The sequence below is a fragment of the Mobula birostris genome, chromosome 32 (assembly GCF_030028105.1).
Source record: "Mobula birostris isolate sMobBir1 chromosome 32, sMobBir1.hap1, whole genome shotgun sequence".
Lineage (NCBI taxonomy): Eukaryota > Metazoa > Chordata > Chondrichthyes > Myliobatiformes > Myliobatidae > Mobula > Mobula birostris.
Genome location: NC_092401.1, coordinates 8,365,645 through 8,378,052, shown reverse-complemented (window position 1 = coordinate 8,378,052; position 12,408 = coordinate 8,365,645). Strand labels below are relative to the sequence as shown.

At 44.9% G+C, this 12,408-nt stretch overlaps 1 protein-coding gene across 5 annotated transcripts in view; it reads right to left on the bottom strand.

Moving 5' to 3' along the window:
- Positions 1–8,300, bottom strand: part of LOC140191220 (sphingosine 1-phosphate receptor 2-like) — a 50,994-nt gene extending 42,694 nt beyond the window's left edge. For 2 of the 5 annotated variants that reach the window (XM_072248404.1, XM_072248408.1), the window contains exon 1: positions 8,065–8,300. The gene's annotated coding sequence lies outside the window, so the exon portion shown is untranslated. Of the gene's footprint in view, positions 1–7,169; positions 7,267–7,563; positions 7,980–8,064 lie in introns of those variants that run through there. The other 3 variants (XM_072248406.1, XM_072248409.1, XM_072248407.1) reach the window with 2 other exon arrangements.
- Between the last annotated feature and the right edge of the window lie 4,108 nt (positions 8,301–12,408).

Sequence of the window (12,408 nt, the reverse complement as noted above, 5' to 3'; positions counted from 1 at the left end):
AGATGGAACTCTTAGCTCCAGGAACATCCCTGTCATCCAGTGTTGGCAGTGTCCATCACATCAATGACTAAACCATTTGCAACCATGACTAGCCACATATCCGAGCGGATGGAGACTGCAGGCACTGGAATCTGGAGCGACAAACACTCTGCTGGAGGAACTCTGCAGACTGAGCAGCATCTGTGGGAGGAAAGGAACTAAGCTTCAGATCGAAACTCATCATTGTCTGCCTCTGCAGATGACGATGATGATATTGATCTCTGTGGGTCTAATGAGGAAGAGAAAAATGCTAAAGGACAGAGGGTCAGGGAAGAACAGCTAATTTAGCTCAACATGAAGCTAAAAAAGGCCAAGAAGCTGGTCCCCATTATTAAATCATCTATTTTACTGGATGTAAAACCATGGTATGATTGAACACATGAACAAATAGAAGAATGTGTGCATTTTGTCATAATGGATGGCTGTTTGGACCAGTTTGTCCAAACTGGTTCCAGAGGACTATGGCATCAGGAAATCACAGATTCAATGTACGGTGAAAGACGATAAGGTGGGAACAGAGGTGCTGGAAGAAGCTCTCACTGCATTTGAAGTTTACATAGAACATAGGACAGTGCAGCACAGGAACAAGATTGTGCCAAATCAGCTAAGAAGTAAATTTAAAAAACCCCAAACACCAATCCCTTCTACTCACACCATGTCCATATCCTTCCATCTTCCTCACATCCATGTGCCTATCTAAACATTTCTTAAAAGCCTCTAATATGTTTGCCTCTACCACCATACCAGGCAGTGCATTCCAGGCATCCACCACTCTCTGAGTAAAAAACTCACCCCTCACATCCCCTTTGAAACCTTCCCCTCTGGTATTAGACATTTCTACCCTGGGAAACAGATGGAACAGATCCTCTCGGCCTACTCTATGTATGCCCCTCATACGTTCAATCTGCTAACATTGCAGCCTTCAACAAAGTCTAAAGCACCAAATAATGAACACAATTAAAGTTGGCGTCTGTGGGATAAAAAAGGGTGAAACGCTGCATCAGGACTCGAATTGGATGATCCATCTCTGCTTTTCCTTGAGCCCCCATCACGGAATTCTGCCTTCAGCTAATCCATATTACTCCATGCAATTTGAAGAATGAACTGAGAACGCAACTGGTGACAGATTTGGCATAGCTAGTTGAGCCGCCGCCTCGCAACTTCAGCCCCTTGTGTGCAGTAAATGGAAAAAATATGGCGGGAGTTGATGTGAGCATGGGGAGGATTAAGAATGAGATTCGTGTAAATGAATACTTGATGGTTGGTGCAGTCTCTGTGGACTGAAGGGGTTCTTTCTGTATGACTATGAATACAGGACACAGCAAATGACATGAGACTGGACCAAATCCCCCTGTTGAACTGAAAACCCAATCTCTAGCACTAGCTGCCTCTCTAAGCTGTAGCAGTATGGTTACAATAAAATATGGAAAATTGGCCAAGTATGTTCAATTCATAACAAGGACAAATCCAACCCAACTCTTTGCCAAGATTGATTCTGCACTCAATCATTAGCAAAGTGGAGAAGTTATCAACAATACTGTAATTGGCATAAATACTAGCATACCTATACCCAGAACTAATTGGCTCTACACTTACCGGAGTAGCATGGTAGTGTAGTGGTTAATACTTTACAGTACCAGCAACCCAGGTTCAACTCCTGCCACTGCCTGGAAGGAATTTGAATGTGACCACATGGGTTTCCTCCAGGAAGGCTGTACTGGTTGGTAGGTTATTTGGTCATTGTAAATTATCCCGTGATTTGACTCAGATTAAGTTGGGGGATTGCTGGGCGTTTTTGGCTCGAAAGCCCGGAAGGGCCCATTCTATGCTGTATCTTAATAAATAAATAAAATAAATTACACATAGCCCTGTCCAAACCTGTAACAGCCCTTGACAAGAAGTCAGTGTGTAACAAGACTTGGCTTTAATGAGCTTTGGTAACTCTAAAGTCCATGACCATTAAAAGGGAAACATCACACATCTGGTGATCTGGTGTCCACCACCCTGGGAAGTAGAGAATTCCAGAGGTAAACTACCCTCAGGGAAAATAAATTTCTACACACCTCAGTTTCAAATGACTGGTCCCTTATGTCCTCTGTTCGTAACTACCACACTTGGGAATGTATCTCAACATTTACCCAAGCCCCCTTAGGAACTTATATATTTTTGAATAAGGTCACTGCTTATTCTTCTAGGTGTTGAGGTACGAATACCAGAATTATCCAGGTTCCCCTTAAAGGACAACCTTCTCACCCTATGAATTTGCCTGGCAAATCTCCTTTGGCCTCCAATACCACCATTTTATAAGTAAGGACACCGAAACTGAGGTGTGGCCATACCATCACATTTTACAACAGCAATGAAACCTTTTCCTAAATTCCAACCACTTTGAAATATAGACATTTGCATTCTCAACTGCTTGTTGGATGTGCCTGCCAACTTTTCATAATTCATGCACTAGAACATCTAGATCCCTCCGAGGGGAGGGAGCGGGAAGCACCAGAGAGACATCTTGTAATGATTAATAACCCAATTGTTTTGAATCAAATGACCCTGTCCAGTATCTCAGGGCTCCCCGCCCTTGGCATTCCTTCTCTGCCAGCAGTCCAACACCCCTCCTGTGATGCTCCACCATCACCGTTCCCAACATCCTCTGCTCCCACCAGATTTACAAACTTGCATTTTGCTCCACGTTGACAAATACAGTATTGCGCAAAAGTCTTAGGCTGCTCCGCTATATATATATGTGCCCAAGACGTTTGCACGGTACAGTATAAATATTGGAGGTGTGTCCCTGTACATCTGTTAAAAATACCTTTTCTTAAACTTCAACCTTGTTGAAATAAATCCCTTCTTGCCCAAACAAACAAAAGACAGAACAGCTTATGGACGTTATGGACATTAAGGAGAGCACTAGACTATTCACAAGGTCAGATAAGCTAGTCATTTTGGAGCTCAACAGTTGTCCAACAAGATTTTAAGTCTTTTTTTCTTGCTGAGAACAGTTTATGTTCTGTTGAAGCCATTTTTTATATAGATAAGAAGTAAGACACAGCTGGCTAGTTTTAGGAATTTCTTGCCTGAACAAACAAAGTACAGACAATTTCACCCAACTACTCACACATCATATAGGCATTACAGTCATCAAGGACACCAATAACTTATTCTCAGAGACAGATAAGGTGCTCATTTGGAGCTGAATAGTTGTAAACATCAAGCAAATGGTCCTGAGGACTTCACACTGTCCCGAGAAACTGAAATATTGGTCCTGACTCCACATTCCCCCATAAAAGGGCATGTAGACTTCAATATGTTCAATGGAGACACAAGACATGTAGATGCTGAAATATGAAGGAACACCCAATTGGCTGGAAGATCTCAGCTCAAAGGAAGGAAAGAAATTGCTGATGTTCTGGGCCAAAACTCCATTTCAGAACTGAGACTGGAGAGGTGAGACACTCCCCTTGTTTCTACACTGGTCTTCTCACCTCTCCAATGAGAGATAGTAATTTTATTTTTTTATTTAGAGACACATTATGGAACAGGCCCTTCTAGTCCAACAAGCTGCACTGCTGAGGATCTCACCTACTTAACCCAAGCCTATCACAGGACAATTTACAATCACCAATTAACCTACTAACCAGTACACCTTTGGACAGAGGGAGGAAACTGAAGCACCGAGAGGAAACCCATCCTGATATGGGGAGAACATACAAACTGCTTACTGGAGGGCCTAACTCTTCTCCTTTGTCTTATGGCTTCGTTGTCTTATGGTCCTGATGCAGGATTTTGGCCTGAGACATCAAGAATTTCTTATCTCCTACTGATGCAGTTCATCCAGCTAGGTTCTTCCAGCAGACCGTGTGTGACTGTAATATGGTTGCCATGCAGAATATGCTTAGATGAGGATAATGGACAAAAAAGGATAAGAGTTGGCTGTTAGCCACGTATTGCCGAAATACAATGGGTGTCTGGTCACCCGTACATTTCAGAGCTAAGCATTTCTCATGATCACTTGCTCTTCTATGGCAATTTTCTGGTGCATATTGTGTTTGCTTTGCCATATTTCCTGCCACTAAACTTAGCATTAGGATTGAGTGAGTGTTCCATCTGTTCTCCATCAACCTCCACAAAAATGCTTCAGAGGGATTGGCCAGTGCTAATCAGTCCTAGAATAAGTGGTAGGAGAATCAGGGGAAAACTGATGGGCATGAGAAAGAGTAACAGGCTACAGGGAAAAAAGTAGGGGCAACAGGGGAATGGGATTGTCCTATGGACTTCATGTGCCAAAATAACCTCCTCCTAAGTACATATTAAATAAAATATAAAAGTGGGGAATAACTTAACTGTTCAGTGTCATGCTCAAATGTACCCACCACTGGAAATACTCTGTTGTATCTCCTTTCATTATACCATAATGCCCACTTCTCAATGTTCCATCTGCTATGATGAGGTGCTTTGAGAGGTTGTCTTTTGCACATTGGTTGATTGTCACTGTTTGTATTTTTTTAGTCCTAGAAGCAGAATTAGGCCATTCTGCACATTGATTCTGCTGTACCATTCCATTAGGCCTGATTTATTATCCCGTTCAACCCCATTCTCCTGCCTTCTCTCTATAACCTTTGATGCCCTGATTAAAAAAGAAGGGTCTTGGCTCAAAACGTTGACTGTTCATTCTTTTCCATAGATGCTGCCTGGCCTGCTGAGTTCCTCTACTATTTTGTCTGTGTGTTGCCCATCAACCTCCACTTTAAATATACCCAATGACTTGGCCTGCATTGTTTTTATATTGATTCTATTGTTTTTCTTTGTATTTACTGTGAACGCCAATAAAAACTTTAATAATAAATTTAATTTGAACTTTATGTTCAGAATTATGTAGATTAGTCCGTTGACACTTTCTGGCCTCAGTCATAGAAAAACCACCTCAAGTAATATGCAGAAACATATTGGCAGTGTATTTTTTTTCTTGAACATAAATCTAGTTCAGTAAGAAGTGAGAAGTAAGAGTCATCGTTTGAAATGTTAAAGGGCAGGTGTAAGTTTAATGTCAGAGGTGGCTCTTGAATCTCAAGTATCTGAGCACTGGAATAAGCCACTGTCTCAAGCAGTGAACACTGATTGGTATACACACTTCCTTCAAGTGATTTCTCTGCCACAGACCACTTTGTATAAAATGACATCAGTTTTAGAGGACTGGAGGACAGAAGGAAAGTTGTATCTTCTCCCAAGTATATGACTTTTTCTGAAACCAACAGATTCCTTTAATGTATTATTCTAACTTACCAAACTCAGTAAAGTTATACAGTCAACATATAATCATACACAACTGTATCTAGGGCATGGAATATCCCCTACTGGTCTTAAAATTTTGGTCACTTTCATTGAAGCTGTGGTGTAGCTGGATTCTTCCATCTATCTCCATTCCGAAACATAACACTTACTTACTCACTGCCCATTACACTGTTGCCATTTAGGGCAACAATGAAGGTCCTCCATCTCTGTCTATCCTTGGCCACTCAGGTCGAGAAGCATTGTTCGGTACTGTTTCTGTATCAGTTTTGTTTCACTAGTCAGGGTTGAACCCCAAACCTGGAGGACTAGTGGACTACTCTTAGTCTCTACCCTTTAACCTGTTGGCATGAGTGACCCTACGAAGGACAAAGCATGAAGGCCTGACTCCAGCCAATGTAACTTCCCGGGTCACTGAGGCATGCAAGCCTCCAAACCATGACAGGGTTGTGGTCCCCTTGAAAAAACACCTAACACATTGACCTCAAAACACTTGTGTGGTTACCCTCTACACAAGAGTGCCCACTCAGAGTTAAGGTCCATGGGAAACTTTGGGTTAATTCACCTCCTTCCTGACTCTGTTTCTTATTCTCTGCCATCGACCTCCTGCATATCTAACCTCCTCATTCCACTCTCAGCTGGGACCTTCAGGACCCATTTTCCCTTCTCTGGAACAACTTCTCTGGTTTACTGCCATTTTTCCCCAGGTCAACTTTATTGTCATTTAAAAACCTGGTGACTCTGTTGTGTTGGGCCTGGAGTTCATTGCTCTGCAGACATGGTTGCTGTAATGTTCAAAGATAATTTGTAGAACCTTTAACATAGTGAATTGCCTGGGTGAACTTCTGGACCAGGTGATGGGTTCATAGAGGCACCTCAAAGGATAGGAAATGAAGAGGCAAGAAGGTGTGGGCATAGAATTCCAGAGCTCAAGGTTTCTCCAGTTTTTACACAGAGGTCATAAATGAAAAAGCACAGAGGAGTCCTGGGACAATAAAAACCATAGAAAAACTACAGCACAGAAACAGGCCTTTTGGCCCTTCTTGACTGAGGTGAGTATTGATAATGCTGAGTCCACTGATGTTTTCAAAGTTCAAGCTAAATTTATTATTCAAGTACATATATGTCACCATATACAACTCTGAAATTCATTTACTTGCGGGCATACATCCACAATAGAATAATAATGGAATCTTTCATGTCCTTGTCACCAATGTGCAGTGGAAACTACCCCTCCACTGGAGCCAGTGAAAACCAGCACCATTATGGGCTATCTTCTCCTTATTGTTATAACCACAATCATATCATCCCACCCCGATCTCAAGGCTTCTAGCCTTCCACCAGCTCACTGACACACAGCTGATCTCTGACCATGCAGCGTTACCTAAGGTTGTGCAGCGCTCCCTCCCTGATAGTGCGGCGCTTCCTCCGCCAGGGCGGCGCTCCCTCGGTACAGGACGGCAAGGGACCCAAATCCCCGGAATGGGGCTTAAATCTGCATCTGTGCAACACTCATCTTGTTTCAATCCTTCACAGGCAATTAAAGGAAAAATCGGCAGGGCTCTAGGGAAACGAGCTGGGAATGAAACTGCTGACGGGTCTTAGCAAAAGCCAGATGTGCGGAATTGCTGAGTGTACTGTACTACATCGCCTAGAACTGCCGCCGTGCCTTCCCCTTCTCGTGGGCCCCTCGTCTGGATTCACTCTGTTCCCTCCCCTGGATTCCACCCTCTTGGGCCAAATGCTAAAAGTGGTGGTGGCCCTTCAACCTCTCCCGCTCGTTCTATCTCTCAACGAGACCGAGCCCGTGGTCTGCGCACCCAACTCCACGAACTCACCGTTGCCGAATTTCTGTAAATACCTCGGGTTAACAAGATCTGTCAATCTCAGACCGAATATTAACCACTGACATCTATCTTCCGACCGACAGTGGGAACGAGTTCGACAGGACTGGGTGTGGAAGCGTTTCCAAAATCTGAGCGCGCCTCGCTGAAACATTTTATCCACCCCCCCCCCACCTCCGCGTCTCAGGGTCATCGGGTATTCCATCTATTCCTATCAGTCTGCCCAGAAATCTCGGTACTTTGAACCAAATCGCTTCACAATAATTGCGCGGAATGCATTCCCTTTGTTTCGGGTTAGCTCTTGGAGCCTGACTGCTCGCCGGGATCACCTACTACTCCCAGTCTCATGCCCGAAAGTGGTTTTTCTCAATTCTCATTGAGCACTGACCTCGCTGTCTCCACCATTCGCGATGCATTGTTTACTATGGGCGAGGGTTGTGCAGAAAATCCGTGCCCAAAGCGATATCGACTGCAGCCGACGGTCAGCCGAGACGCGCAGCGAAGTGACGATTTCCCGATTAACTAGGGTTACACTTCCACGGAGTAACTCCTGGCGCACTAAACTCACGCTGATATTTTACCTTCTTGACAGATTACAAAAAAAACCGCGATTCATTCGAGGTGCTTCTGTGAGTTGGCCGTTAATAAAGACTGGCTCTGAACTGCCAGAAACAAACGTTTGCTTTGATGACTATTCCACAATCATTAAATGCGCCTGTTAAACATTACCACCTCGCCTCAAAGCAACCCTTTTGGAATGCTTCAGCTGCGGACAATGAGATGGCGTAAGGAGTCACCGCGGTTTTCAGGGACGTAGAGAGGTTGTCAATAGTATAATTAGGGGGAACTTGGGGGTAGTCGCTGAGAGAGACTGAACAAAGTTTCTTACCATGGACCGGCTACAACGCCCGACACTGGATCTCCAGCGGGATTCACTGAGAGCTCCCGCTATTGGGAGCCGCTTCGCCCGAGACCCTCCCTGGAGTCACTTTGTCAGACCCTGCATGGGGGCTTGGCTGGGAGAGGGGTTCTTCTGGATTATCACTGATATCGGGTGTTGGCGGAGAAAATCAGGGCGGTCTTGCTGCCTAACTCACGTCCGTTGGATTGGACAGACAGACCTGCGAGGGAGGAGGGCGGGGGAGGGAGGCAGCTCCACTGCCTCGGGCTGCTGTTGCCGTGCTCCTGGCAGCTTCCCCGTCTCTCGCTCCTCCCACACCAACTCTCACCTGCCACCATCTCCCCGGCGCGTCTCCAGTCGGCAAGCCCGCTCTTCCCCCATTCCCCGCTAACCCCGTCACTCTCCTGATCACGTCCTCCCCAGCATCTCACTGTCCACCATTCCCTTCAAAGCTCGGGGTAAACTTATTATTCAAATTCATTTACGTCACCGTTTACAACCCTGGGATTTCTTTTCTTGCGGGCATACACAGTAAATCCGTGGAACGCAACAGCATCAGTGAAAGACCGCGCCCAACAGGACGGGCAACCAATGCGCAAAGGTCAACACATTGTTCAAATGCAAAATAGAAAAAAAAATAATAAATGAATAAACAATAAATATGGAGCACATGAAATGAAGAGTCTTAGAAAGTGTCCCTAGGTTGTGGGAACAGTTCAGTTTTGGGGCAAGTCAAGTTGAGTGGCTATCCCCTTGGTTCATGAGACTGATGGTTGAGCGGTAGTAACTGTCCCTGAACACCAAACACTAGAAAATCTGCTGATACTGGAAATCCAAAGCAACAAACACAATAAAAAGTGCTGGAGGAACTCAGCAGGTCAGGCAGCATCAATGGAAAAGAGTGAACAGTCGTTATTTCGGGCCGAGACCCTTCTTCAGGACTGGAAAGGAAGGAGGAAGAGGTATAAGGTGAAACTGGGAGAGGGGAGGGTGTGAACTAAAAAGAGCTGGAAGGTTGATTGGTGAAAGAGATAAAGGGCTGGAGGGGAAATCTGATTGGAAAGGGTAAAAGAACATGGAAAAAGGGGAAGGAGGAGGAACACTAGAGGGAGGTGATGGACAGGTAAAGAGGTATGGTGGGAAAAGGAAATAGGAATGGGGAATGGTGAAGGGGGGGGGGTCAATTACCAGAAGTTTGAGAAATTTATGTTCATACCAGCCAGGCAGAATATAAGTTGTTGCTCCCCCAACCTGAGTGTGGCATCATCGTGGCAGTAGAGGAGGCCACCGGACTGACAAATGTACTGGGAAGTGGGATTGAAACCGGTGGCTGCCAGGAGAACCCACTTTTTCTGGTGGATGGAGGGCAGGTGCTGAGTGAAGCAGTCTCCCAATCTGCATTGGGTCTCACCAATATACAGCAGGCCACACTGGGAGCACTGGGTACAGTAGATGACCCATTCTTCTGACCTTTCACCCTTACCCCATCCTCTTCCCCTCTTTGCTATAGCCACTTGAAAGTTCAATGTAACTTTGAACTTATATTACCCTGGGATTCATTTTCCTGCAGGCGTTCACATTAGAATGAAAAATACAAGGGAATCAATGAAAAGCTACACACGAGGTCTGACAATGTGCAAAAGACGACATACCGTGCAAACACAAAAACACAAATAATAGTAATAAATAAATAATATTGAGAACATGAGTTGTAGAGCGCTTCAAAGTGAGTCCATAGGTTGTGGAATCAATTCAATAGACAATAGGTGCAGGAGTAGGCCATTCAGCCCTTCGAGCCAGCACCGCCATTCACTGTGATCATGGCTGATCATCCTCAAAGAAATTCAGTGTTGAGCTGGGTGAAATTATCCATGCTGGTTCAGGAATAACTGCTCCTGAACCTGATGGTGTGGATCCTAAGGCACCTTCTCGCTGGCAGTAGCAAGAAGAGACCATGACCTTTGTGGCACTTTTCTTCCCCCTTGGCAGAGCCCTTCTCCCTCTCAATCCCACCCCACACCTTTCATTGACTTGATCCGCTCTTTAACCCCCCCCCCCACCATCCCCAACAACTGCCAGCTTAGTTCTTTCCCTTATTAAATCATCACAGCTGAAGTTAGGAAGCCTGCTGGGACAGCCCATGAGCTCCCTGCAACTTGACATGGCCCAGTCTCAGTGACTTCTTCAGCCCCCGGTCCTGTAGGGGACACTGAAATGCCCATGTCATCAAGAGATGGACGTGTCCGTCCACACCCATATGTTGAGGACACATCTGCAGGATGGTTGCCCCCACTTGGGACATCTTCATCAGCCTGCATGGGGTATGAGGCCACTTCCCCTGTCCTGGGGAACTGGCACAGAAGAGGATTTGAGGCCGGCATTGATCAGTCATGATCATACTCAATAGCAGGGTAGGCTTAATAGACTGAGTGGCCGCTCCTGCTCATATTTCCTTGTATACAGGTGCTGACTGACCCACTGTGTATTTCCAGCGTTTTAATTGCAGGGAATTCTGAGTTCACTTTTGGTCATCCTGCTAGAAGAAAGATGACGTTAGATGGAAAGAGTGCCAAAGAGATTCATGTGGATGTTGCCTTGAGAAAATGTGTCATAAGACCATAAGATATATGAGCAGAAGTAGACCATTCGGCCCATTGAGTCTGGTCCACCATTCAATCATGGGCTGATCCAATTTTTCCAGTCATCCCCACTCCCCTGCTTTCACCTCATATCCTTTGATGCCCTGGGTAATCAAGAACCTATCTACCTCTGCCTTAAATACACCCAATGACTTGGTCTCCACAGCCACTCGTGGCAACAAATTCCACAGTTTTACCACCCTCTGACTAAAGTAATTTCTCCGTGTCTCAGTTCTAAAAGGACGTCCATCAATCCTGAAGTCGTGCCCTCTTGTCCTAGAATCCCATACCATGGGAAGTAACTTTGCCATATCTAATCTGTTCAGGCCTTCTAACATTTGGAATGTTTCTATGAGATCCTCCCTCATTCTCCTGAACTCAAGGGAATACAGCCCAAGAGCTGCCAGACGTTCCTCATATGGTAACCCTTTTATTCCTTGAATCATTCTTGTGAATCTTCTCTGAACTCTCTCCAATGCCAGCATATCGCTTCTAAAATAGGGGCCCAAAACTGCACACAATACTCCAAGTGTGGTCTCACGAGTGCCTTATAGAACCTCAACATCACATCCCTGCTCTTATATTCTATACCTCTAGAAATGAATGCCAACATTACATTTGGCTTCTTCACAACTGACTCAACCTGGAGGTAAACTTTTAGGGTATCTTGCACAAGGACTCCCATCTGTTTGCATCTCTGCATTTTGAATTTTCTCCCTATCTAAATAATAGTCTGCCTGTTTACTTCTTCCACCAAAGTGCATAAACATACACTTTCCAACATTGTATTTCATTTGCTACTTCTTTGCCCATTCCCCTAAACTATCTAAGTCTCTCTGCAGGTTCTCTGTTTCCTCAACATTACCCGCTCCTCCATCTATCTTTGTATCATCGGCGAATTTAGCCACAAATCCGTTAATACCGTAGTCCAAATCATTGACATACATCGTAAAAAGCAGTGGTCCCAACACCGACCCCTGTGGTACTCCACTGGTAATTGGCAGCCAGCCAGAAGAGGATCCCTTTATTCCCACTCTCTGTTTTCTGCCGACCAACCAATGCTCCACCTACGTTAGTAACTTTGTAACTTCCCTGCTCTTATCTTGCTAAGCAGCCTCATGTGCGGCACCTTGTCAAAGGCCTTCTGAAAATCCAAGTACATCTCGTCTACTGCATCTCCTTTGTCTACCCTGCTTGTAATTTCCTCAAAGAACTGCAGTTGCTTTCCTTTCAGGCAACCATGTTAGCTTTGGCCTATCTTGACATGTGCCTCCAGGTATTCCATAATCTCATCCCTAGCAATCGATTCCAACAACTTCCCAACCACTGATGTCAGGCTAACAGGTCTATAGTTTCCTTTCTGCTTAAACAGCGGATGACATTTGTAATTTTCTAGTCATCCGGTACAATGCCAGAATCTATCAATTCTTGAAAGATCATCGTTAATGCCTTCACAATCTCTCCAGCTACTTCCTTCAGAACCCAGGGGTGCATTCTGTCAGGTCCAGGAGATTTATCCACTGTCAAACCATAAAGCTTCCTGAGTACCTTCTCAGTTGTAATTTTCACTGCACAAACTTCACTTCCCTGACACTCTTGAATGTCCGGTATACTGCAGATGTCTTCCACTGTGAAGACTGAAGTAAAATGTGCATTCAGTTCCTCTGCATCTCTCATTACAATATCTCCAGTG